Source organism: Myotis myotis, unplaced genomic scaffold, assembly GCF_014108235.1.
Source record: "Myotis myotis isolate mMyoMyo1 unplaced genomic scaffold, mMyoMyo1.p scaffold_m19_p_13, whole genome shotgun sequence".
In the NCBI taxonomy this organism is placed as follows: Eukaryota; Metazoa; Chordata; class Mammalia; order Chiroptera; family Vespertilionidae; genus Myotis; species Myotis myotis.
Window position 1 is genome coordinate 54,642,486 of NW_023416317.1, and position 27,358 is coordinate 54,669,843.

Here is a 27,358-nt window from a genome sequence, read left to right on the forward strand (position 1 = left end):
GGGGGCCTTGACCTTTTTGTTGATGGCGATTTTTTAACAGCTTCAGCTTGTGCTTTATTCCTTTTGATTTGAAAGGAATTTGATCGTCAGCCTTGAGCAGAGATTGTGATCAGGGCAAGACGAAGCAGGCCACTGAGGGAAGGATACGGAGTCCTGGGCACAGGCGTGTGGAGTCTGGGGTGGCGGACACAGGTGCACACCCACAGGGCTCCCACATCAGCCTGGGCACCGGAGCCCACTTCTATTTCTTAGGTACCTGAGGCCGCCAGCATGCATTTCAGGCTGGCATTAAAAAGAAATCTCTAAGCCATTTGATAATTAAATGTTCAAATTCACTTCCAGTTTCCACAGATTAGTTATCTCCTTAACAGAAGTTGCCTAAAACATTAAGCCATCGTCTGTAATGGCTAAGAGGAGTATTGTTGGAGCCTCTTGTTACGAATCCTACCAGCGTGTGTATGTTTATTCTATATCAGTGATGGCAAACCTATGACACGTGTGTCAGAGGTGACACGCGAACTCATTTTTTTTGGTTGATTTTTCTTTGTTAAATGGCATTTAAATATATAAAATATCAAAAATATAAGTCTTTGTTTTACTATGGTTGCAAATATCAAAAAATTTCTATATGTGACACAGCACCAGAGTTAAGTTAGGGTTTTTCAAAATGCTGACACGCCGAGCTCAAAAGGTTCGCCATCACTGCTCTATATCATCATTGAACTCATTCATTTCAGTATTTTGTTTGTGAAAGAAATGTGGTGGGGGAAGCTGGAGGAAGAAATGGAGCATTAAGTTCTATTTTGTAAGCCTGTGAATTATCTGGTCATGTCATTTAAAAATAACTTAATAAAACTGTGTCATGGGGAAATGTTGGTTTGAGCTAACTGGTATACCTCACCTGAAGTCGCTCCACACTTACTTCGGAATGCGATCCTGTGTGCTCAGGTTTGTTTTCTGGCCTGGAACCCCGGGAGCCAGGTCACCGCCATTGGCTTCTGCTCCGTGTAGGGCTCCTCCCTCCACCCACCCACTCATTGGAGGACAAGGAGCCCACCAGTGGGCTGCCTCATCCCCTGGGGAGGAGCATCTAGTGAAACAGTGGGGTGTCACATCCATAAGCATATGAGTCCCTCTGGAGTTTCATTTGCACCCGACATGCCAAGTGCACAGTGTGTGCTTTGTTAATGTCGGAGAATTAATGCGCGGGTGGGGTTTAGGACAGTGCTGTGCCCTTTTGTGGCCACTTGTGTGTCAAGCCATACAGCGGCGGCCACCAGCTGCAGGAGCCACCTGAAGAAGGCGCTCCGGTCAGCATCACAAAAGCTCATCTTCGTTGTGTGAGACACTGTCCTAACCATCTTCCAAGTATAACAATTACTCTTCAACCCTAGGAAGTACGATCCTGTGAATGGAGGTAGCTCTCCCATCATTCCAGAGCTGCTCAGCGGCATAGCCACGCCATAAATCCAGGGTCTTATTAAAAGATAGCAGTTTTATTGGGATATAATTTACCTACCACTCAGTTCACCTGTTAATGTGTGCAATTTAATGGTTTTTAGTATATTTGCAGCAAAGAATAATTATATTGATTCATCACCACAGTCCATTTTAGAATATTTTTATTGCTACCCCCTGAAAACCTTGTACTCAAGGAGCAAGCTCTGTCTTCTCCCCGTTCAGTCATCCCAGCAGCAGGCGAGCACTGAACTACTTCCTGTCTCTGTAGATTTGCAGATTATTCTAGACATTTCCTATCAGTGGAATCAGACAATGCGTGGGCTTTGTGAAGGACTTCTTTCAATCAGCATCATATTTCCAAGGTTCATTCATGTTGCGACATATAACCGTGATTTTTATTGTGAAAATACCTCACCATATGGCTGTACATTTTACGTAGCCATCTATCAGTACAAGGATGTTAATGCATGCTCTTTTAACTACAGCTCTCTACTGCCTCTGCCTCTCCTTAGGCTGACTGGTAGCCAAGGAACCATGGGAGGCATTTTGCTCCTGGCAAATTGGACAGCTCAGCTGACTTTCAGCACTAGCGGGTAGGACAGCTCCAAGCCTGGTCTCAGAGTCCCAGAGGCACCTGGGATCCAGCCTGGAGGTGTGTGCAGTTGGCAAGGAGACCTGGGGGGAGCGCCAGACCTCACCTCCACCTGCCCTCAGCTCCCCTCAGCTGAATTCCAAGCTCAAGTGTCTCACTGTCCGAGTTGCAGTAAGAGAAGGAAAGTATTTTCACCAAGTTTTCAGAGTAGGTTGGCTCCTCGGACTACTGTGTGGCAAGTATACTTAGTATAACAATAAAGTATCACCTTTGGGGTTTTTCTTTTTAAAAGAAATCTGATTACGGCATGTTAAATTTTATTCAATTTCCCTATAAACCTAGATTACATATTAATAGGTGAGATGCATAGTGCCATTAGGAGTTGGGAACCACAGTCTCAGGTATAAAATTTATCTTAGAAAACAGTTACTTTAAAAGTCCAGATCTGGATATCTGTTTGTGTCATCAGTCACATAAAATGAAATGTATTATCTTATGGCTTCTGTAACAGTTATGTACATTGTTACGATATTAGATGTTACAAATTTTCTGGTCCTAAGGTGAATAATATATTTAAAGAAAAATGAATAAGTATCTAATTGGAAGATATTAGCTGGGTTATTAATCTGCACCCTTTACATTCAATGAAACCCGTTTAAAGCCAGACTCTATTAGTCCTTCTTTGTGTTTTACATGATCCTTGACATTGATTATGATGAAAGATGGACCACGGGAGGAGAGGGGTGTTCTAGCTCTTATGAGCAAGATACTGAGAATCTTCTCACTTGGATTCATGGCATAATTTATATGAAACACTGCTGGCCTTGGTAATTAGGAAAATGATGACAGCAAAGAGTCCACTCTATCATATCGTGTCATCTGACCCAACAAGCAATGTGTCCCACAAAGCCCCACAGTCCTGGGTGTTTAGCTAACAGAAGTGAGGAAGCAGTGCGGGCCTTCGTCTGGGGGCCGGGGCTGGGCAGCACTGTTCCCGTGAGGTCATCTGTTGAGATCGTGTGTTTGAAAAACATCAAAGAGGCTATAAAACAAGAGGGGTTGGCCAATGGGACACGAATGCTGTTATTTATTTATTCAGGCTCAGCTTGTTGTCGGGGTGAGACTAGTGTTCTAAAAAGATTAGGAGACCCATAAGGAAGCCATTCTTCACTCCCCGTGCGCAGGTGGAATTCGCCTGTAGGACCATTTCTCAGAGGCTCTGTGGCCTGGACGTTCATTTCCTGCGCAGAGCTGTCCGCTGTTTCAGATCTTGACGCTGTTCTTTCATTGCAGGGAAGGTTTTTCCTTGCTGATTGCAAACCCCTTTTTACAGGTCAGGGTTCTCTGTGGCTGCGCTGTGGCGCTCTGGGACCCCTATAAGCAGTACTTTGCGGTCAATACAACATGTCCTGGGGTGAGCAATGCAGAAGGGCCGCCGCTCCCTGTTCCTAAAAGCAATGTCCCCTGGGAGTTACAATGCGCCTGGAGAGACATTTTTAGCCCCAGGGTTGCACCCCCGCTTTTCCTTCCAGCACCTTCTGCCTCATCACACACTGTCCTTACTTTTAATGTTCCTGCTGTAGCTAGCCTCTGACCTCATAGGCCCTCCTCAACCTGCTCCCTTTCGTGGTCGTCTCCTGGTCTCCAGACGGCCTTCCAGTCACCCGTGAGACCTTGGGTGCCCCTGGATGTTTAACTGCACTTACCATGACCCTCTGTGGACGTGAGTTCCGTACCCCTTCACACAGGCCTTGCTCTCTCTCTGCTCCCACTTGTTTTCTATCACCCGGTAGCTATAAAGGATGGCAATTGAAATGCTATAAACCGTTCTCGCTGCCAGTGCCTGAGTGCGCAGATCTGGTTAGCTCGCCGGCGAAGGCCATTCCGCCTGCCTTTCCGAGCCCTCGATGTGTTTTGAAATTTTCACATTTGATTTATAAACACAATGTCTCTCTTGACTCTCTCCTCCTGTTTCTCACACTTGTTTTCCTTCCTAAAGAATGAAAAATAGCAGCTGAGGCCTGCGGGCTAGAATGGAAATATCAGAGCCAGAGAAGCAGAACAAATGAAAATCACGGTCTCCTCCCCCCTGAAATAGGGGCAGGGTCTTCCTGGGTCTGGGAACATGCAGTGGATTTCTGACTGAAGGCTGTTCCCCGCTCCTGATCCCGCCCACCCTCCCCCCACCCCACAGCCTGGAGTGATGCGCCGTCCCCTCAGAGAGCAGGGGCCAGGGCTGAGTGGGGATGGGTGTCCCCCCCACCCCTTGGTGTGAAATACTCCCGGAGCTTCTGTCTTTCGGTCAGCCTTAGAATAGTATTTTGATTTGCAATTTTATATTGATTTCAATTTGCTGCATTGTTTTCTTGGAACCATTGAAGAAATATCTCAAACAGAAACATATTTGACAGGAGGCATAGAGAGGCCCTTCCCGGAGGCTGCAACTGGGGGGTTTTCTTTCTCTTGATGCTCTGAGTGTCTGCCAACCTCCTTTCAGTCCCAGGAGGGCGGAGGGCGTGGTTGAAAGGCCTGATGGAGACGCAGGCGCACACCTGTGAGAGCACTTGCTGGATGCTCTTCCTGGTCCCCCAGCAGGAAGGCGGGTCCAGGCTGTCTCCAGGGCCCCAGGATGCCCGGGGAGGCGGCGTCTGCACCTCCCCTGCCGTCTACCCAGCCGCCTTCTCGCGTCTAGAGAGGCTCTTGCACGTTCATAACACTGGGGAGACCTGTACGTGTAGGTGATTGTTTAGGAAATTGCTAGTATGAAGAGTAGTTGACAGAAATATGTTTTCTGAGCAACCCCGCTCCTTCTTAGGACACTTTGTCCTGCCTTTAAGGATAACAGCACTTCTCAGGTCGCCCTCAGGCATTTCCCCAGCTGCGGGCGTTTGGAGGGCGCTTAAGGAAGGGGTGTATCTGGTGGAGTGCCTTCACTTGCTAGGTATCGACTGAAGGATGATGAAAATGAATTTAAAATATGGAGGGCCTGCAGACTGTGAGGAAACACTATTATTTCTAAGCTAAAGGTAAAAGTAAAGAATGCATTTCGTGCAATATTCTGGTGTTTATCTCTTTCCGGGTGCAAGATAGGGTTGCGCTTTCCCTCTGAAGTGAAGCAGAACAAATTGCTGTGGCCAGCGGGCTGTGGAGGGTTTACAAACCACTGTCTAGTCCCTCACTTCCCCTCCCGCTGTTGGGGTTTGGAAATGTTTGTAGAAACTCTTTTTCATCCCCCTGAAGAAATGTGGCGAGCAACGTTGGACGTAGAGCATGCAGGAAAAATAAGTGGCTATCAGGGCCTGTCGTAGGCGTTCACACTGAGCTGTTCGCCTTGCTTTTCTGGAAGAGACAGACCCCTCAGTCATCGGCCAGTTCGTTACAAGGATCCCCAGGAAATTCCGCATCCCAGCGAGCCAGGAGGCTGTCCCTCCTGGGGGACCCTGGCGTCTGCGTGATGCTGCGCACAGATCTCGCTGTGAAAGCTAAGAACGCCCCAATGGGTCACTCCTTTCAAATAACACACCGTGCTTTCTGGAACATGAGTGCTTTGCAGAACAAAACCCCTTGTGAGTACAAGGAACATACGTTTAGGAAAATGCACGACTTTCCCCAAATGTGAGAGAGACCCATGTTTTTAGATGCGTTGACCCAAGCCAGGTGCGTAGGCTCTTCTGGATTTGGGCGGCGGCTGCGTGTCTCCTTATGCACGCACTGAGGGAGACTATGTTGGCGACTGTGCCGTGGTCATTGATGTAAGAGGAACTGACATTAAACACTAGAGTCACACACTATTATTAAGGGCACAACAAAATAAAAGCACTGCATGCCCAAGTCCATGGGGCAGGGCCAACGTCGTATTCCAGGCAAATGTATAGCTTTAAAGACCGTTTCACCCTGTAACATTTACAAATAAACTGATATTCAACTTGAAAGGTTAGAAAAGATAATAAGTCGAAGCTATAGGAGTCAGGAAAATGATGACAAAAATTATTAAATGATACAAAACCAGGAAATAGATAAATCTAAGAGCGGTTACTGGCAAACGTTATTAACTACTCTTATGCAGAAAAAAAAAAACAAGGAAAGCACACGCACGCATACACTGAATTAGTAATTAGTTATAATTATGTTGCATACTAGTACATTGTAATCAGTACTTACAAGGGGGCTCTATCAATACAGAAGAGATTAAAGGTGTTAAAGAAATGGATGATTTTTTTGAGCAATACAAATCATCTAAGTTAACTCAAGTAAAAAATATATTAAGAAACAAAATAATACCCTGTCCCCCCTCCCCCCGCCCAAAGGAAAAGCTATCAAATGTATCACAGTGATCCCCACTGGGAGACCTGGGCTGCCGTTTTCATGGACCAACCACTTCACATGAATAATCAACGTGTAAATCTATGTAACAAAATTGCTTCAGAACCCAGAAATAGAGGAACAACTGGTAAATGTCCTCTATGCAGCAGCATCGCCTAAGGGCCCTGGGGGCCAAGTCTGACATGCTGAACCAACCCCAGCACGGGGGTGGTCCTGGAGCCTCTGAAGAACTGGGGCCACACACAGTGCTATCCGTGGTCTGCGTGTCTGTGGCCCCCAAAACTTATATGTTGAACCCAGTCCCCAAGGGGATGGATTAGAAGGTGGGGATGTGGGTGTTGATTAGGCTATGAGGGTGGAGCCCCCAGGAGTGGGATTCGTGCCCTTATGAGTGAGACTCATCCGTTCTTCCTTGTGAGGACAAGGTGAGACGCTCCCTAAATCTAGGACCAGAGCACATGCGGGGCTACCCTGGACTGGCCTATCTTTAGCCAACTCGGAGTCGTCCTAGGGAGGAGTAGTTTGTAGATCTGGACCTGGAGGCTTGGATTCACATCGGCATTATCAGTGGTGAGCATTTACCTTGGGTGACTGGCAAACTATGAGTTATAGCAACCGTTTAACTTTGGAGATGTGATTATCGTTTTAGTATGACACAGAGCTTCCTTTTTTACTTTGATACCTCATGATAAATGGTGAAAATGAGAAACTGATGGATAAAAATAACAATAGAATTTTTGGTGAATTTTCAGTAAGCAGATATTAAACAGTCTCTGTGTATTCATCTGTTTGACAGTAATTTTGGTTTTGAAAAGGTTGTCTGTTTCCAGGCTATTTTTGAGACATATTCCCATCCTTAATCTATTTTACTTGAAAAATTATAGAAACTCAATTTATACTGAAGGATTGGAGGAGAGTTTCCAAGTGTAGGTTGCTGATAATTAAATCGTTATAATAAACACGTAAGAACTCTGGTTTATACTGAATATTCTGACAGCCCTTCTCCTACGGGAATGCTGTGAAGCAGGCAGGAGCTATGGTCCATTGTGAGGCTGTTTTTATTCATTTCATTCATACATGTGGCATAAAACATTGCTTGTCAAATCACATCTTTACAATAGCATGCACATAGCACATACCCTTTCCAAGGTTTATCCATTGTTATCTTTCAAGTGCATATTAATGAAAACTTTAGAAGTAAATCGTTCAAAAAAAGACAACCTCATGCATATTAAACTGAGGTTGAGCCAGTGTGTCTCTCCTCTAGTTTCACCCCTAGGACTTCTTTCCCCCTCCGTGCCCTTCCTGATGACCTCTGTCCTGAGGGATGACGTCGGAACTCTGGGCCACTCATCGCTGACATAGGTGTCATAAAATCAGCCTACCTGTTTCTTTGGTGTGCTCGTATGGCCCACATGGGGAGTGTTTCCCTCACACCCTGCCGGGTGCTGTGTAAATGGTGCTGCCAGCCGAATCTGGAGCTGGCAGAGCCATAAAGGAGAGAAGTCTGCCTTTCTAAGCTCGGTGATCGGTGGATCTCATTTGGGAAGCAGTTGGCGCTGCATTGAGCCGAGCCTCATTCATTTACGTGAGGACCAGTGTGGTGAGTGCAGTCTGTTTGTTAGAAGAAGTAGCAGTGAGAGGATTCATCAAAATAATGACCCAAAGACCCGGGAAAATCAATACCTACTTTTCAGGGCCAGATCCTTATCCTCACCCGGAGTGACAGGTTGTGGTTCCAGGATGGGCCTCCCCCGCCACCCAGATCCCGAGGACAGGCGTCCCCCACCGGCTGATGGATGGCACATCACCCGGGCATTCCTGCCCACAGGTCTGTTCTAAGGGCAGTCAGAGCTCCCGGTGATGTGGGAGCTGTTTTCCCGGTTAACCTGTCAATTTTTCTCACACAGCGCGGCTGCTGTGAAAGGAATTGGGGCTGTTATCGTCCATGCTTAGATACAGTTTGTAAAATGCAAGGTGGGAGACAGCAAACCAAACACAGCATGCTAGTAATTTCTCTAAAAGGCTCCATGTATGCTCCCAGCTCCCGCAGCCCAGGGAGCTGGCATCCCTTTCTCCCAAGAAGATACACTGTTGCAAAGTCATCCGCCTGGTGCAGTGGTTGGCAAACTGCGGCTCGCGAGCCACATGCAGCTCTTTGGCCCCTTGAGTGTGGCTCTTCCACAAAATACCACGTGCGGGCGTGCACGTACAGTGCGATTGAAACTTCGTGGCCCGTGCGCAGAAGTCGGTATTTTGTGGGAGAGCCACACTCAAGGGGCCAAAGAGCTGCACGTGGCTCGCGAGCCGCAGTTTGCCGAGCAGCAGTTTGCCGACCACTGGCCTGGTGCATCAGCTGGTGCAGGCGTCTGCGGGATGACTCCCAGAACTCCCTTCCGACACTTAGTCATTAGACTTCATCTCCCATTGTTTGGTACTTCTCTACCTGGAGGTCAAAGTTAATTTGAATGTTAATCTTGGATGGGGTGATCTGATAGGTGAACAGCAGGTGGGTGAGCATATCGATACTTCGTCCTGTGAGTCAGTCCTTCACCAGATAGGATCTGGGCAAGCAGCTGCCATGGGCTGGAGACACACCTGCCTCCCTCAGGAATGGTGAGCTACACCAAAGTGTCGTTCCACACCCCAGGGTCTTTCCCCTGCACAGAATGTCTCTGTACTTCTCCCCCTTGAAGCATTTCTAAGATTAACCAGGTTTTTGTATAATCGCCCCCTCCCTGTATGTGAGAGCCACGGATTTTCTGTTCTAATTGAGGATGCGGAGGGGGCATGGTCCGATCTGTGTGCAGGCGAGCGCTTTGTTTCCCGTACTGAAGTTGTCTGTCTGTGGCATGGGCAGGCTCCTGAAGCTCTCTCTTGTCGTAAAATAGTCTTGGAAATCCACGTGTCACTGCAGCCCACCATCGGGCTGGGTATTTGGTTCCACTGTGACGTGGGACTGAGTTTTCTCCCCTGACCCTTCAAGCTCTAAAATGCTTTGCTATCTTTCAACACGCGTGACATGTGTTCAGGTTGTAGACAGAGCTGCGTGATAAGCAAACTAGTCAGCCCTGGCCGGTGTGGCTCAGTTGGTTGGGTGCCACCCAGGCACCAACAGGTAACTGGTTCACTTCCCGGTCAGGGCACATGCCCCGGTTGCAGGCTCCATCCCCACAGTGTGTGTAGGAGGCAGCTGATCAGTGTCTCTCTCTTTCCCTCTCCCTTCTTCTCTCTCTGTAAAAACGATAAAAACATTTTTTTAACAAGAAAACTAGTTCACACACACACACATCATAGGAAACATCCTCGGTGGCAGAGGGCAGGGGTCCTGGCCGAGTGGAGCTTATGTGCCCAAATTCACAGCCCCTGTGTCACCCTGGGTGTAATGTTTGGTTTCAGTCACCCTTCCCGTTTAACACCTACGCCCCATGTTACCGTCGCGTTAATGGACATTTCCCGTGTCCCAGGAGGACACCTGCTCTTGTCGTTGACCTTCATTGTGCAGCTTTATCGGTGTCGTTAAGGTTAATGGCGCATACATTTTATACAAGACGCCAGTCAGTATTTCATTGTAATTTGCCACGCGCGTAAGGATTACCGTCGCCCATTTCCTGTGTCACGTTTGGCTGCCATGGGTTATCCCGAGGCCAGTATCCACGTGAGCTCAGAACCGCCCACGCTGCTGACTCTGAAACTGTTATGCAGGAGTCTACGTTCGGTTGATCATTTCTTTGTTGATTACTATCGGTCTTTCTCTCTGAGCAAATCGCACAGGCACTCCCGGAGTTTCCTAGCTCTAAAGGGAACAGCGGTTATAATTAAGAATAATTACAATCGCAACAGCGAAACCCTTTTTAGAGCATCCTAGGTACGCTCTCGTTCGTAAAATATTTTCATTTCTGTCGCACCGGCCCCCGTTAGCCTCTCAGGGGAGAAGTCTGACACAAATGGCGAATGAATCCATGTGGAGGCCTTGGGCTCGACTCTCCGAATGGGAAATGCCAGATACGTGGACCCTTCTGGCTCCGCCATTCCCCTTACAGCCCTGAGGGGACCCATTCCTGTTCACAAGGCACATTAATTCTTATCTCCCTCATAAACATCTATTTGTTCGAAGCGTCGCCCCAGTTGTGAAACGTGGCTTGGAACAACCCTGGATCACTTAGCCGTAAAACAGCTCCCACCAAGGAGTCGGGTCCATCGGGGGTCAGCGTGTGTGCACCCAGGGGTGGGCCACGTGGCCCTGGGAGAGTTCATTAAAACTCCAGCCCGGGCTAGTTTGGGTCAGTGGATAGAGTGTCGGCCAGTGGGCTGAAAGGTCCCGGGTTCAATTCCGGTCAAGGGCATGAACCTGGGTTGTAGGCTCCATCACCAGCCCTGGTTGGGATATTTGCAGGAGGCAACCAATCAATGTTTCTCTCACATCGATGTCTCCTCTCCCTGCCGCCACCCCTCTTCCCCACCCCTCTTCCACTCTCTCTAAAAATCAATGGAAAAGTACCTTGAGGTGAGGATTAACAGAACAACACAAAACAAAAAACCCCTCCAGTTCCTTAGGTTTAGATGGAAACAGTGAGAGTCTGACCCACAGACTGCTGAGGGCTTTCAATCAAGCTCTCCCAAGTGATGGGGCGGAGCAGCCGTCCAGAATGCTGACTTCTGTGATGTCTAAAGGGCCATGCTATTAGATCAGGTTTCCAAAATTCCTTTCCCTTGCATGGGGTCACTGTAATTTTAATAGCCTGTGTTTTCAGTACCATTATTTTATTTTTTATTCATATCAGTTTTAACTTTATTCTTGGTTTCTATTTGGCCTTGTATAGATTGCCTCTGAAGGCTTGGTTCTGTCCGAGCTACTGTCTCCCATTCCCACTTGGAGATTGACATATCGGCGTGGTTAAGGACATCTGCGGTCCTATAAACTCTGGAATCGTTCACATCCAGCTCTGCTCTGTCACCAGGCTGTCTGTCAGGAGAGAAACGTGTCTTATGACCCTTAGTGACGTGACCGACCTTCATTTTCACTTAACCAAAGGCACAGCGACCTCTCTGAGTTAGAGTAACATTGGTTCATTCAGAGTGCATGTCCGTGGCCTATGATAGGGGCCCGGTACTTGGGGAGGCCACCCAGAGAGAAGAGAGAATGGTAACACGGGGGTGCCCATTTGTTTTATATGCGTTATAAATAAGTTACTGCCCTAGTGGGTTCCTGTTTGTAAACATGCTACATCTCTGCCCACACTCCATGGTCACGTAGGGATCACATGGTAACATGTACATTCGGTGACTTCACTTTGTAACACTTTGTAACACAGTGGTTGGGCAGTGTTTCCAGTGAGGAACAGTGAATCCATTTTCATTGAAAGCTACACGTAAATGGAAGTTAGACTAAACTTGTGTAATTAATGATATTTCTGAGTGGCCAATCTACATATACATCTACATTAGTGATATTTTCAATCATAAAAATATCTCAAGACAATGACTTTACTCACATGTAAATTTATGTACAGTAGAAACTCATTTAGAGGACACACACCTACACATAAACATGGAGATATGAATATATGCATTTATTCTTGGTAATATTGTGTGTATATTTTCCTGAGAGGGGAAAAACTATTGCTTCAGGGGAAAATACTCTCAGGTGCAAAATTATTTTGCAATTTAAGTTTAATTTGGTCGCCTTAAGAGGACAGATAATGCCGTATTTATGGGGATAGTTTGTTTTGAGGTACTGTTACCCTCCTTTTACATATTTAGATAAATACCAAGAACCACGGGTGTCTCCTCCTCCCTTGCTCACCATTTCATGATTTTAAACCCTCTGGAAAGTGCCTTCTGAGGAGATTGTTTCTTTTTACTGAATCTGACCGCGACCAGGTCTCCTGGGCTCCTGGAGCCCTTCCACTAACACAGGCTGGGGGCGAGTTGTCGGACGTCACGTGTCCAGAGGGAGGCAGAGCAGGGAGGACCTGGCCTCCTGGCCCCTCTGGGCGGCTCCATCAATCCCGAAGGCCCCAGCGGCTGCATTGGATTTTCATTTCCTCCTAAGCCCGTTGTAAAGTGGGAAGAGTTAGCATCTGATACAGATGAGCTCATTTATACTTGCACAGCTACTAATTGTGTGTTTTGTTCTCATTCTAGGAATCACTGACATGCAGTCACTGCACAGCATGCGGCCCCAGGAACTGCCCTGAAAGGTAAGCTCCCCACAGGGAAGAGCCTCCTCACAGTTCCTTCACCTCTGGTTGGCGTGCTTAGTTTCTATGGAAACACACAGCAACAACTTTTCGGGACAGATTGCCACCATGAGCTCATTTGTGGTGGTTTTCTGAAAGGCTGCAGTTCGTGAAGGCAGTGACAGGTACACTGAACCCTGCGCGTAGGAAAAGAACACCTTTCCCCAGGTGTCTCTGCGGGGGGCTCCCTCAGGCAGCCTTTCTGTGGTTCTGATGAATTTCGGAATTTAAAACTCCAGAGTTTGGCGTAATGGAAAGAGTATTGGGAATGAAGGAGAATGAAGTAAATGGTGCTGCAGTTTTGCAAATGGTTTTACAGGAGAGGATGTTTCATGAGTCAAATCCACACGAATAGGAAGTTAAGTAGGCCCTACAAATACTCAGGACTTCAGGGGGAAACGTTCAGGAATAATCTGTCTATGTTGTTTCCGTTAATGAAAGATACAGATCTGCAAACGTGCAGCGTGTCTGTGCAGGGGTGTCTGTCGGTTTCCCAAGGCGGTTGTCAGAAGTACCGTGAACTGGGTGTTATCAAGCACAGGGATTTCCTTTCTCACGGTCCCGTGGGTTAGAGTCTGAGCTCGAGGTGCAGGCGGCCGGCTCCCCTGAAGGCACCGAGGGGCTCCGTCCTGGCCTCCTCCACCTCCTGGTCCTCGCAGTTCTTGGTGTTCCTTGTTCTGAGTTCCATCGCTCAGATCTCCCGGTCCCCCTGTGTGTCGTGTCCAAATGTCCTTCTTGTTCTAAGGACACTGGTCATGAGGTGAGGGGCCACCCTATTCCACTGTGACCTCGTCCCGACGTGATCACATCTGCAAAGATCCTTCTCCAAATAAGGTCGCATTGGCGGTCAGGGAATTAGGATTTCAACATCGATTTTAAGGGGACACAGTTCATCCATTGCAGCATCTGTCCTTAAAGTGACCTTGACTGATGTTCACGCTGACTGCGGTAAACTAGGCATCACAGTGGAGAGAGAGCTCATTCCACTGGTGCGCACACAGGAAAATGCTGGATTGTTTTAAAAGGTGCAATAATTAACTCTTCATGGCCACCTTATCTGCCAAGCAAGATAGAAATACTCAGTTGTTCAGCACAGGGATTGTTGGCATCATGTAAGTATTAGCCTGTGATTTTGACTCTCGGGGAAGATTATTCTTAACACTCTGAATTTTAAAAATTTAGAAAAAAATTATTTCACTTATTCCTTTGATGTTTCTCATGAGCCAAGGTGGAGAGCGGCATTTTTCTGTGCCAGTTAGTATCGCCCTGTAACAAACCACCCAAACCGGAGGCTGAAAACAGTGATCACCTCTTGTCTCCCCGACTATGTCGGGTCGGCTGCTTGGGTCTCCCCGAGCCCTGAGGCGCGGTGTTGAGGCCTGGGGCCGGCATGTGGGCCAGAGGGCTCCAGCCAGCGGCGGCCGCCTTCCTCTGCAGATGTGAGTGGCTCCGGGGATCCAGGGGAAGAAAGGATGTGGCTTGTCGGCTGCGGGGCCCAGGGTTCCTTTCGGGGTGAAGAACGTGTCGCGGAATCCGAGGGCGGTGATGGTTGGGCAGCCTCCTTCGTCAGGCCTCTGACTGGCTGCCTCGCTGCCCCGACAGAGCCGGCAGAACTGATGGACCGGGCGAGCTTGGCTCGGCTTCTGTGAGTCTGTCCCTGGTGCACCGGGGATCATAGGTCCTGCGGCTGAGTGGGCCATGGCGGGGTCCTGTCATATATCCATCTACTAAGTGGGCTTATTCGGTCGTTGCTTTCAGAGCCCTGTGCTCCAATCCTAGCTCCCATATTTGGGAAGATAAACTAATCTCTTTGAGGGTGTGCCCCCCGCCCCCCCCCCCACCTCATCTGTAAAATGGAGACTAGCACGCTACATGGATTTGCATGAATTAAAGTTGCTTTGTTAATACCAGTAAGTTTAGTCCAACCTACACACACGGAGCAAATGGAAGAAGGTGGTCACATTCCTTTCTGCATTTTCATCTTGTTATTAACCAATTAAGATTGATTAAGAAATGAATGCTGATAGATGCTTCACCCTGTACAAGCCTTAAAACTAAGATAATGAAAGAATCCAGCCAATAAAGGACCACATGCAGCCGGCCAGTGTGGCTCAGTGGTTGAGCATCGACCTATGAACCAGGAGGTCATGGTTAGAGTTCCCGACAGGGCACCTGCCCGGGTTGCGGGCTTGATCCCTAGTGTGGGGCGTGCAAGAGGCAGCTGATCAATGATTCTCTCTCATCATTGATGTTTTTCTCTCTCTCTCTTCCTTCCTCTCCGAAATCAATAAAAGAAAAAATATATATATTTTTAAAGCGGGGTTTGTACACTCTCTGTTTCTCTGCAGTCCGCTCCCGGAGCCTTTCCCGGCCCAGATGAGGCCACCTGTGCGGAGGGGAGCATTAACACACCCTGGGGGTGATGTTGGAGCTGAGAACACCCCTGTTGCTGACACTGAAATGTGTCCGCACTGGCGTTTCCGAATGTAATAGACAATAAGCCGCTGCCGGAAAATGTCCATGTCCTGTGTCCATCATTTTTATCATCGGTGAGTTTTTCCTGTAGAGTATAGTAGAGATGTATTCTTTCACCTTTGGCTTTGGCTTTGAAGACTGAGATGGCGATCGCAGTGTGGGTACTGAGCGGTCATTGAGGGATTCAGGGAGCGTATGATACATTGTAACGCCAAGCAGGTGTCTGTCATCTTCACTATGAAAGGTGTCTGAGTGACCCGCTGGCCATGACCCCCAGGCTGCTCAGGGCCATCGGCCATCCCTGTGGACAAAGGGAAGGAGCAGGCCGCGTGGGTGGCCTTTGGGCCCTCCGTTCCCTCAGCAAGCATTTATTGGGCTCTAACTATTTCCGGGCCCCTGACTTAGGATCCAGCGATTGGGCTGCAGATACATTGCGAAGGGGCCCTGATCTTTCAGTCTGCTCTCTAGCAGGGAGACATCTAAACCAGTGAAGCATTCAAACTACGTGAGGTCCCATGGAGACCAGGCAGGGAAGGCCAGGGTGAGGAGTGAGGGTCAGGGTCAGGGTCACTGCTCAGTCCTGTGACGGGGCTACTGGTCATGCATGGGCATCAGATTCCCTTGAACTTCCTGACTTGACCTTCGATCCTTATGGAATGAATCTTTTTGTTCTCCATGATGATTCTTGACCTAATATTTACTTTATCTGATGTGAATAGTGCCATACCTGCTGTAGTTATTTAACATTTGCCTAGGATTTCTCTCCTACTTGGCTTTCAACCCTCATATGTCACTGTAGGCAGGTCTCCTGTCAGTAGCAGTGAGCTATGTTTTTTGTTTGTTTGTTTTTTAAATCTGGTTTATTTTCTCTCTTTTATCCAGAGAAGTGAATTGTTTGAACTTATTTTGAATCCCAAAATGTTATAACGTTCTCTCTACCATCTTATTTTGTGTCAGGTTTTATGTGCCTGCATATATTGTGATAGTTTTTGTGTGTGTCTCTGCATATTTTGTGTTGGTTTTCTGTTTCCATATATTTCTTCTTCCCACCTGCTAATGGACTAACCTATTTTCCTTTATTGCACTATCCCTTCTTACTACTTTGGACTCTTTCATTTTTAGTAGATTCACTTAAAATGTAAGCAGAGCAGTGCCCCAATTTTAATAGTGTTCTCCAATCAGACCTATAGACTTGTAACTCTAATCGTGCCTCTCAAAGTTTCAAGTTACTGTTATGTGCATAGTATTTCAGCCCAACTTGATTTTTCTTCCAGATCATAATTATTAGTTTTATACTTAAAATAATCGAGGCTCAACTTATATAGGTTTTTCCCACATTTATTAATTTATTGTTCATCATTCCTTCTGGCATCTCACTTCCTTTGAGTTCAGGTCCCTTTGCCTCAACATACCCATATGTTCCCTTAGTAGTAAACTGTTTAATATTGTTTTTCATGAATTATCATTCTTTTGCTTTTTTGCATGTACAATGTTAAACTATATTTGGAATTCCTAATTGACAATATTTTTCACCTCAGTACTTTGAGGACAGGGTTACATTGTTTTCTGTTCTTTGTTACAGTAGCTAATTAGTCTTCTGTTGGTCAGATTGACAATCTTTTATGTGGTCTGTCTTTTCTTCTCTGTTTGCTTTTAAGTTTTTCTCTTTGCGATGGGAGTGCTACACTCTCATTATGATATGTTTAATTATGCATTTATATTTAGTTTTTCTCGTGGTGATTTTCAACTGGAAGACAAATTTCCCTTTTTCAGTTTTTAAAAATTCTTATCCATCATTCATTTGAATATTGACATGAAACATTTTGCTTGTTTGTCCTTTTCTGCATATCTAATTATACCTATTTGGGCCATTTATTCCTCCTACTCATAACTTATAGCTATCATTTCATATTTTTTTTATTCCTTTATATCTCTATTTTGCATTCTGGGCAAATTTTTCCAATTCCTACGACAGCCTGGCCTGTGTTTCACAGTGGTTAGAGCTTCGGCCTGTGGACTGAGGGTAACGGGTTTGATTACCAATCAAGGGCATGTAGCTGGGTTGCAGGTTTCATCCCCAAGCACCAGTCGGAATACAGGCGGACAGCAACCAATCTATGTGTCTCTCGTCTCTCTTCTCTCTTCTCTCTTCTCTCTCTCTCTCTCTCTCTCTCTCTCTCTCTCTCTCTCTCTCCCTCCCTCCCTCCCTCCCTCCCTCCCTTCTTCCATTCTTTCTCTAAGGATCCATGGAAATCCTCAGGTGAGGATTTAAAAGAAAAAATCCTAGTGCAGTTATTAAATCCTTTCTTCATCATTGTCTGCTCTGCTACTTACCACAGTGTGTCAGTCCAGACAGCTAACGTTTGCTGCACTAACAACCTCCCAACTCTCATGGGCTAGAACCACGGAGGTTATTTCTCCCTCCTGTCACCTGCCCAGCACAAGGTATCCTGGGGGCTCTGCTCCTTGCTGTGCGCAGGGACCCCTGTGGATGGAGTCGCTGTCTGGGAGCGAGTCCACAGTTACTGAGGGAAAAGGCAGAGAGTGCGGGGTTGTGGACCAGGTCGGAAAGCTTCTTCCCAAAGTGGGCACCTGCCAGCTCTGCTTCCATATCATCGGCAAAGGCAGCCGCACAGCCATGGTGACTCCAAGGAGGGCAGGGAAATACGATATTAATCTCTTCCCAGAAATAAAGGAGAACCAGAAGATTTGTGAAAAGCACTTAACAGCAACCTCAAGTGGCCATTGGCCTTTAGAAATTTCAATAATCATTTTTCGAGAAGTTCTATTTGGTTTATTTTTCTGTGTTTTTTTTTTTATCACAATATTCTATTGTTCTGTTGTGGATCCCATTCCTTTTTATCTGCAATCACTGTACATGCTGTTATTGTCTGCCCGCGCTCATAATCCCGTGTTTCTGGTGCTTCCCTTGCCTGTTCTGTGTCCCGTGCCCGGGGGTCCTTTCTGGGTGGTGCCTTTCCCTCCCCTCTAGTTGATAGTTGCATCTTGTGAGCTCATGTTGGGTATTTCTCCCCGGGGGGATGCTTGTACCCTGTGGGGTGAAAGCGTGCCCCAGGGTTTGCTTTTATCAATGTCCTGGGATTGAAGCATCCCAGACCAGTTCCTGTGTGAGTTTTCTACATTTCGTGAGTTGTATACATTTAGATCAGATCCTCTCACTCAGTGAAGTTTTTGGTTTCAATTTGTTGGAGGGGACACCTAGAGCCCAGGGCAGAGAGCAAAATCCCATACTCATTCTGAGGCCACTTGCCTAGTTTTTCCGGTTTCCTTTCATGGATGTAGGGGATCCCCGTTTTATTTGGAGGTTCTGTCTGATGGGGCATGAATGCCCTGGCTCACAGCCCGGTGCTGCAGCAAAGCCTAGCATGTCTGAGAACCGCGGGCTGACATGCGCTGTGTCATCTTAGCCGTCTTCAGAGGTCACTCTCATTCTATTAAGCTTGACAGGTTTTTTTAAATGTGGTTATATGCTGAAACCGGTTTGGCTCAGTGGATAGAGCGTCAGCCTGCGGACTGAGAGGTCCCAGGTTCGATTCCGGTCAAGGGCATGTACCTGGGTTGCGGGCACATCCCCAGTAGGAGATGTGCAGGAGGCAGCTGATCGATGATTCTCTCTCATCGATGTTTCTAACTCTCTATCTCTCTCCCTTCCTCTCTGTAAAAAATCAATAAAATATATTTAAAAAAAATAAATGTGGTTATATTTTATTCACTAGTTTTCTGTTTGTAGGTGGGTGTTGGTCTACCTTATTAGCTGAGTCCACCACATTTTCAAAACTAGAAATTTCCAGCATCAACTTTTTAATCTCTAAGCAACAGTGTTCAAATCACATGATCCACAATGATCTCATCATTCTATAACTCATCTCTCTACTAACGAAAGGGAAGAAAAGCAGACTGACTGTCAGGTGTCATGGTTTCCTTCCACTTTGACATTGGCCAACTGTGCGATGTTAGAGAAATCATTACACGTCACAGGCTCGTTTTCTCAGCTAGAAAATGGGAATTGGGGCTGGTGCCTTTGATAAATCGGTCTCTGCTTTAAGCTCATCAGATTTAGAATTGACAGGCTTTTAGGAAATACCCTACTTTATCCCAATATTCTAATACTTAATTATCCCGTGGTTTTTACTGGAATTCTTTCTAATTTACATAACTGCAAAAAACGATGTGGTCAGCCCTCTTGTAAAGAACCGTTACGCCTCATGGCACTGATGGGATGAATGGAAATTAGGTTTGCTATCAGAAGGGCCTCAAGAGGTAATATTACAACCAAGTGTTAGTCGATTGCTCTAAGATACTTTTTAAGGCCTTTCAACTTAAGTGCGCGCCATCGCTCTTATCCTAAGGAAAAGAGAAATTCGGGCACATTTTCACTGTGTCGTGTTTACACTAAGACATATGGTAGCTTGTCAAAATGCAGAGCAAAGTTTTTAGAACACTTAGTACAGCCGCCCTTTCAACCGCACATGTGATCGGGAATAGAAACCTCATAGATCACCCCAAACAGCATGTGATTCCCGGGAGAGCCTCCCCTTTACAAGTGGTCCCCAGGCCACCGACTCCCAGGGTTTGGGCATAGCTGTCAAAGAGGTACTAACAAATAGGGCCCAAAGGCCAATGAATTGCTGTCAGTGTGGTCCTAAAAATTTTAAAGAAAAAAGTATATATATCTGTCTAAAGATTGTACGAGCATTTATTCAGCCTCCCAGCTTCCGGGGACGAGTAGCTATTGGCAAAGGCTTAGCTTGGCCCGGTCTCACAGGCCCGTGGACGGGATGATGTTACTCCGTGGAGACGTTCAGATACAAAGCGGAACAGGATCTCTGAGGGAAGCTGCTGGGACAACACGAGGAGCCGAGTCCTGGAAACAAACAGCGGGAACCAGCTGGAGAAATCGGAGAAGCTTCCACGTTGGGGACTGGAAAGGAAGCCGCCACCACCTTTATCTGAAAGGGATGAAATATCAGCGGGGGAGGGGGTGGCCAGGTACCGCTGCGAGCCAGGCGGGGGCAGGGCATGGCGATGAGAGCAGAACACCCTTCTCCAAATGTCAGATCCGCTTCCAAGGGAGACAGGCCCTGGTCTGAAAGATCAAGGACTGGCAGGGCCTTAGAGAAGCGGTGGTGGCGGTTTCACCATTTAATCCCCTTTGAGAGAAAGGGTTAGCGGGGAGAGGACATCGGCCTGGGTCCTGGCTGGAGGGGGAAGGAGGCTCTCAAAGGAGAGTGAGAATCACAGGCTCTGCAGGCGGGCTGGGGCAGGGCCAGGCAGCACAGAACTGAGCATGTTGGTGAGGAGAGGACGTGAGGCGCCCCCTGCAGGTTCCCCGGCGCAGGGACGGCGGGAGCGGAAAAGCAGGTGCCTGGCACAGCTGCCCAGGAATCCTCTTACCCTCACCTGCGCTCCCGGGGGAGGGAAAAGGCAGGACAATAAAACCTCCGCAAGTGGCTGCTGGCAGCGACATGAAAGGGACATCAGGGTACCCGGGACACGTTTGTCCTCCTGCTCATGATTTCAAACAAAAGAGCCAGGTGCCGGCTGTAGGGAGACGTGTACGGCATGAGCTAAAGACAGTCATGATGCGGAAACAAAGGCTGAAGCGGAGTGGCCGTGGCGGGCGGAGCGTGGTCCTTTCCTGAGGCCCAGGAGCCGTTCCTCGGGAGGGCCGGGGGCCTCCTCATGTCTCCTCGTGAAGCTCCAGTCCGAGAAACAGCTGCGGATGAACAGCTCTCGGTCAGTATTTTATTGATGCTTATAAATGGAATTTCCTCAAAGACTATTTGGATGTCTCACTAACCAAAGGACATTTAAGCAAAGAGAAAATGGGGAGCGAAGCAGGCAAATGGTACCCGACTTTGTGGAGCAAAGATAGGAAACCCCAACACGGGAGGCCGCCCACCTAGGGAGTGTGGTCGCAGCGCCCGCGCAGTCTGGGTGAATGCAGGCCCAGCGTGTGCCACAGCCTCCAGCAGGAACGCCCCGCATGCACCCTCATTCCTGCGCCCCGTGTGATGCCATGCATCAGGAGTGACCTACAGGGTTAGGGTCCGGGCTGAGTTCCCCTCACACATGGACGGCGGGAGCTCAGTCCGTGTGCTGCACAGAGAACCGTCCAGTGTGGCTGCTGCCAGGAATGCGGGCTCCCAGCACCCGGGAGCAGGGAGCCCCCGGGAGAAGCCAGGACACACCCCTCCGCTACGGTGGAGGAAGCACTCTGGAGTGTTCGGTGACTTGTCCAGCCAGGGTCACTGTCACGCACACAGCAGTGCCCTTGTCCCAGCTGTGCGTTTTCCACGATGCCTGGCGTCTCCCTCACATGCAGGCCGCAAGCTCACTTTCCCAGAAGTTAGTGTTTCTCCCTCAGGACTGGGAGGAGGCCCTCCTTCCCCTGGGAGCCGCTGACGGGGCCTGGCCGCGGCAGACAGGGAATGACGTGCTTTAGAGCCTAAAGCAGCCTCCCTGGGCGGGGGTGGGGGGGCGCGGTCCTCACAGCCCCATCGGAGACCGGCGCTATGCCAGGCATGTTCCTGACCCGCAAACACATGTCCTAATATTTACATCCGAACCCAAAGGAAGCTTCCAGCATTTTCTTTGTGTGTGTGTGTGTGTGTGTGTGTTTTTAATATGTCTTTCACTGAGTTTTAGAGAGAGAGATAGGAACACCAATGATGAGAGAGGAACGTTGATCGGCTGCCTCCCGCACGCCCCCTACTGGGGATCGACCCCACAGCCCCAGCATGTGCCCCGACCGGGAATCTAAACAGTGACCTCTTGGTTCATGGGTCACTGCTCAACCACTGAGCCACCCCAGCCAGGCTGTGCTGTTTTTGTTTGTTTATTTTAAGGAAAACCGGACGTTCGGGATGTAACTGTCTCAGTAACCCTGTGGCAGAGCTGGGTTCAGACGCAGCTCCTCGCCTCCAGGCCCGGGACCCATAGTCACCGTGCGGAGCCTCCCGGTGAGCAGAGGTGGCTGCTCTCCGCCCATCAGTGCCCTTCAGGGCTTCCGCGCACCGGGGCCAAGAAGTGCACCTGCCAGGTGACGTCAGAGTGGCCGTGCGACACGCACCGGGGTGGGCACGGCCCGGGACCCGGTGCTGGGGAGTCTGATCTGAGCAGGAGGCAGCGGAGCGGAGCTGCGGAGGCTGGCGCTGCAGGCATCGCCCTTGGGTGCAGGGGAGGGCGGGTTGCCTCCCGGTCCCGGGCGCCGGCAGCAGCCCTGCCAGCCCAGCTTCTTATCGCGAGCCAGGGCTCCCGGCGAGGCGAGAGTCCCACTTGACAAGCAGACAGAAGCCATTTGGGGAAAATACAAATGAAAAGGCTCTAAACTCAAAATAGAGGCACTGGCAGCAGCAGGAGTCTGCGGGATACATTGTGTCAGATGCCACGGGGGAGGCGGCCTCCCCGGGGACAGAGCCTGCTGTGCCGCTGGCTACATTATCTATTTAAAGTGCCAGCACTCCTCCGAGTCCCCCACGCTGGCTCCTGCTCAGAACCTTGAATTGTGCAAATCTGCCTTTTTCTCAAGTGGCTTCGGCATCTGTCCAAACTTCTGACCTCGGAGAAAAGGTGTCTCGATGGGATTGTATTCACATTTTAAGGTTTAAAATATGGAGACGTAAGGAATTAGAGATGTTTTGCCTAATATCACCCATCGATTCAGTGGATGAGCCAAACTGACAACGTTAATTTCAGGGAGTGTGTGTCTTTAGAAACAGGAGAAACAGGCCGCCGTCTTGGCTGAGACGCCCCCTCCCACCCTGAACCTAGCCCGGCAAAGACTCAGTTCACGGGATGAGTACCAGGCACATCACAGGACCCGCCGCCACGCTGGGCTGGAGTCAGAAGTGAGGTCAGGTGCGCAGGTGTGACCCTTTCTGTGTTTCCGGGACCCTGCGGTCTGTTGCATCTGTCTGTCTCTCTGTCTGCCATGTGATTTCCTTTTGCTTTGCAGATTCTTCTTTCTGGGTTAGGTGTAGTCAGTTAAAAGTGGGCATCCTAGCCCTGTATTAGCAGGATCCACCGGCTCCCAGGGCATCCTAGCCCTGTATTAGCAGGATCCACCGGCTTTGGGGTTCTGTGGGGTTCAGGTCTAATTTAGTCCCTACGCGCTACACAGCAATTCTACAGAGAGAAGACCCCACTTCTGTCACTTCTTGGGGTGAGGAGACACTGGACTGCCTTAGGCCTGGCGCTGGGAGGGGGTTCTTCTGGGAGACAGGGCTCTGGGCTGGGCGAGCAACCCAAGGATTTTTTACAATATGTTTTTACTGATTTTAGAGCAAGAAGGAGAGGGCTGGAGAGCTGGACACATTGACGAGAGAGAAACATCCATCGGCTGCCTTCTGCACGCCCCCTACTGGGGATCGAGCCCACAACCCGTGCATATGCCCTGATCAGGATTCAGACTGGTGACAGCTTGGTGCATAAGATGACGCTCAACCACTGAGCCACACATTCTGGACAGAGGATTTCTTTCCTCTTCAGCAAACTGCCCTGAGTGTTGAGCATTGATCTAACCGAAACTCTAGGGAGAGCAGGGCTTATCCCAGTTAACGAGTCATCTCAGCACTCGCCACCAGGGGCGCCACTTCTCCTGCCTGGGAGCGCTCCCCTCTGGGTGCCTGGGTGCTCCCTCCTGCCAGTCCTTTAGCAAAGACCATTCAGTACGAGACTCAGTGTGTCCACCCCGTTGTTGACACCGCCGCCAGCTGTGGAGGAGGGAAGGGCAGGGTGGTCACCCGCGCTGGCCAGGCAACGTGCCCCACCTTGTGAGAAAAAGGGGTCGCAGGCCGCTGCTGCCCTTGGCCGTGGGCTTCTCTGTGACGTCTAGCTCTCCACTAAGTCAGCAGAGAAGCATTTCCCAGGAGACATCTCAATACTGTTAAAGACTTGCCTATTTTGCCTGGCCGGTGCGGCTCCATGGTTGAGTGTCGACCTAGGAACCAGGAGGTCACGGTTTGATTCCCATCCAGGGCACATACCCGGTTTGTGGGCTTGATCCCCAGTAGGAGGCTTGCAGGAGGCAGCCGATCCATGATTCTCTGTCATCATTGATGTTTCTATCTCCCTCTCCCTTCCTCTCTCAAATCATAAAGACATTACAAAAAAAAAAAAAAAAGACTTGTATATTTTTACTAGAACTTCCTAGACTGCCAAAGTCATCCCATGTCTGCACAGCACAGGGCTGGGGCCTGTTGACTATTACAACTTCATACCAAGACCAGTTCCTCTCAAACTTCCTGCGCCCCCAGGGCCCTGGGGAGTCCTGTTAGAAACGCAGGCCCCGCTCTAGGAGCGGGTGGGCCTGAGAGTTGAGGTTTCCTTCTCACGGGCTGAGGCGCAGCCCATGCTCTGAGCGGCGCTGACACTGAGATGCTGTGGCCGCGTCCAGGACCACCGGGCTCTGCTTTGAGAGGACTTGGCTGCTGTGCCCATCGTGCTGCGCGCAGCCTGGTTCCGTGCCGCCGGGATTAAAACCTGGATGCTGCTCCTTCTACCGGCCCCGGGGCCTGCGTGTTTATTCTGTGGATGGCGGGCTCTTGTGTGCACTTTAGTGAAAACGACACTGCCTGTGGGGCCTTAACTCACTGTCACCGTCTGGTTCTCAGCTCGAGCAGGTACCGTAAACACACACAGACGGGACGGAGACAGATTTATCTGTGAATCAGCCAAGCTTTTTCCACGCGAAGCCCAGGGTGCAGAGAGAGGCTTGATTGATACTAAAATTCTGACAGCTGGGAGTATATTTTCAGCAACCAGAGCAGTCGCTTGGGCTGAGGGGGACCGATGAGAATAAAATTCAGATTTATTAAGGACCTTTCCGGTGAGTGGGCTGTGTCTTTTCTCGATGCCAAAATAGTCATAATTCCAATTATGTGATCCTGCAACATGTAGTGCAGCTTCGAATAATGACATGAATAGCCACCCTCTCCCATCCTCGCTGTGCTTGCTATCGGGCTGCAGCATCTGTAAATTTAAACTCCTGTGTATTCACCATATTTCCCAAAGAACACAGACTCCATCATATTTCAGTGAGAGGTTGTGAAAATCACTCCAGCTGCCGTCTTCTGTGTAATAAGGTACATGATTTGTACACTTAGCGCTTGATTTATGAACCTGCCGTGTAACACGCTCGGTGGTTAGGGAACATCTGTTTACCCCCGTGCGGCATTCTTATCTATCGCGGAGCGTCTGCTGGGGCGAAACCATTTCTTCAGGCTTCTAACCTCTTCTGTTAGCGTTGTCTTCGGGAGACTTGGTGAAAAGGATACGCTGTTTCCCTCTATTGGCTGTGATGTCCCAGTGCACCTGGCAGTCTGCGTAACAGCCTGTCTGGGCAGTTGTGTGGCCTCGGACAAGCTCCCCTGGGAGCCTCCATCGGCACCTCCAAGGAGATGGCCACATCCACGTGCAAGGTCACGTGGGTGAAGTGAGGGCAGATTGAAAGGCTCTGACCGAGTGCCTGGCGTAGGATATGTCCTTCCTACCCTCTGACCCTTTAACATCTCTAGGAATGAACTATAGCGAGATGACCATTCTCTTTATTTATCTCTGGAATCTAGAATGCTCTTGGGTAATGGAGTTAAGTTTTCATTGTAATCAAAACGGATCGATTAACCGTACAAACTTGCTGACTTGCTGTGGGAAAAATATCTGCTTTTCAGAACCAGTTAAGAAAAGATTTTCCAGGATCCGCTCTCTGCACTTCCCGCTTCCCGATGAGCACAAATAACTCTGGGCTGATGGTCAGCAAGGGCCACAGAGTCAGGACGAACACTCACCATCACCTTTCTCCTCGCGGCCACATTGGGATCAGCCATGTAGACTTACTGGTTTTATGTCATAACTGCTGTGTTGAAGTTGGGTTTGAGTTTTGTAGACATCATTTCTTACCCCGATATAGTTACTATCAGGGAAAGTCCCTTTTATAAAATACCAGAGTAAATGATGAATGAAAGCTCTGCCTGGTCCTGTCGTAGGGTGTGTGTGCAAAAGCGTGAGTTGTTGCTTGTGTACATTAGCCTACCATGTGCATAGACACCCGAGGTCACTAACCGTGGCCCTGGTGCAATAGTGAGACAACGCAGCGTGAGTGGCACATCCTTGAGGAAGGAGAGGTTCTCCTTTACACTCAGCAGCATCTCCTTTGTGTCTCTTGCACTGTTGTGGGCCTGTCTACACGCCCCCACCACACTCACCCCCTCGGTGTGCAGAGCTAAGACTGTGTTTCAATACAGGTGCTCTACCAATGGTATCCGACCAGGGACGGTGTCACCCGGGAAACACTTGGTGGTGTCTGCACATTTTCCCAGCTGCCCCTCCACACCGGGGGACCGGGTGCTGAGGTGTCTGACTGGGGAGCGAGCAGGGATGGCGGGAGACCTCCTACCTTGCCCCAGGCCGCCCCCACCACCAGCATCATTGGCCTCAGAGGTCAGCAGAGTCCGGGAGAGGAACCCTGCTCTTCATCACGTCCTAAGCCACCCTGTGACATTGTCGTTGCCTGTTCATAGGTGTGTGCCGCATCATAGAAAAGTAATATTTGTGCTTCTGCAGCTAAATGTACTAAGAGCTGAGTAGTTAGGCTGGAAATTCCGGGCTCTAGTATGAAACAAAACTAAGTCTTTCCTTTTGCAAAATAAAAAGTTTCACTTAAAATAGCTGAAGAAATAGCTTCTCACCTGATATGAGGACTGGAATATTGATGGCAGACAGGGCCCCCTGGTGTCCCTGCCCTGTAACCCGGTGCTGTGCTTGGATGTGGGGCTGTAATATTTCAGTGGGATTTCTTCACCTGCGCGGTGTGGGTAACATGGTCAAATTCAACTGAATGAAGTTTGGAAATCAGATGATCCTGGCTTTGAACTTGAGGCTGAAACCGGTTGGCCTGCACCTACCTTCCTGACCCTCTGAGCCATCTTTCATAAACTGGGAACACTTCCCGCCGTGTGGTCCGGGTATGGACAGGTGCCCAGGGGCAGGTAGCAGCCCACTGACCTGGGGCATGCCCTCCGGGTGGCAGAGTCGCCGCACCTGCTGCTTGTCTGGTTTTGTTGCTTTTCTTTGTTTCCCAGCCACACTAGGTGTCGGTGTGTCCCAGGAGGAAGGGGTGTTACCAGAATCTTTGAAAGTGATGACAATAGAATTTCCATTTTCTAAACTCTCCAATGTTCGCCTGAGTTAGATCATTTCCGCAGGACCTCCGGCATTTTGTTGGCAATGTCGCCATCCTAGATCT

General features: G+C 49.0%; 1 protein-coding gene across 2 annotated transcripts in view; it reads left to right on the forward strand.

Moving 5' to 3' along the window:
- The window catches only part of CNTN4 (contactin 4), a 398,511-nt gene that overhangs the window by 80,324 nt on the left and 290,829 nt on the right, over positions 1-27,358 (forward strand). For both annotated transcript variants that reach the window (XM_036333343.1, XM_036333344.1), the window contains exon 2: positions 12,524-12,579. The gene's annotated coding sequence lies outside the window, so the exon portion shown is untranslated. The remainder of the gene's footprint in view (positions 1-12,523; positions 12,580-27,358) is intronic.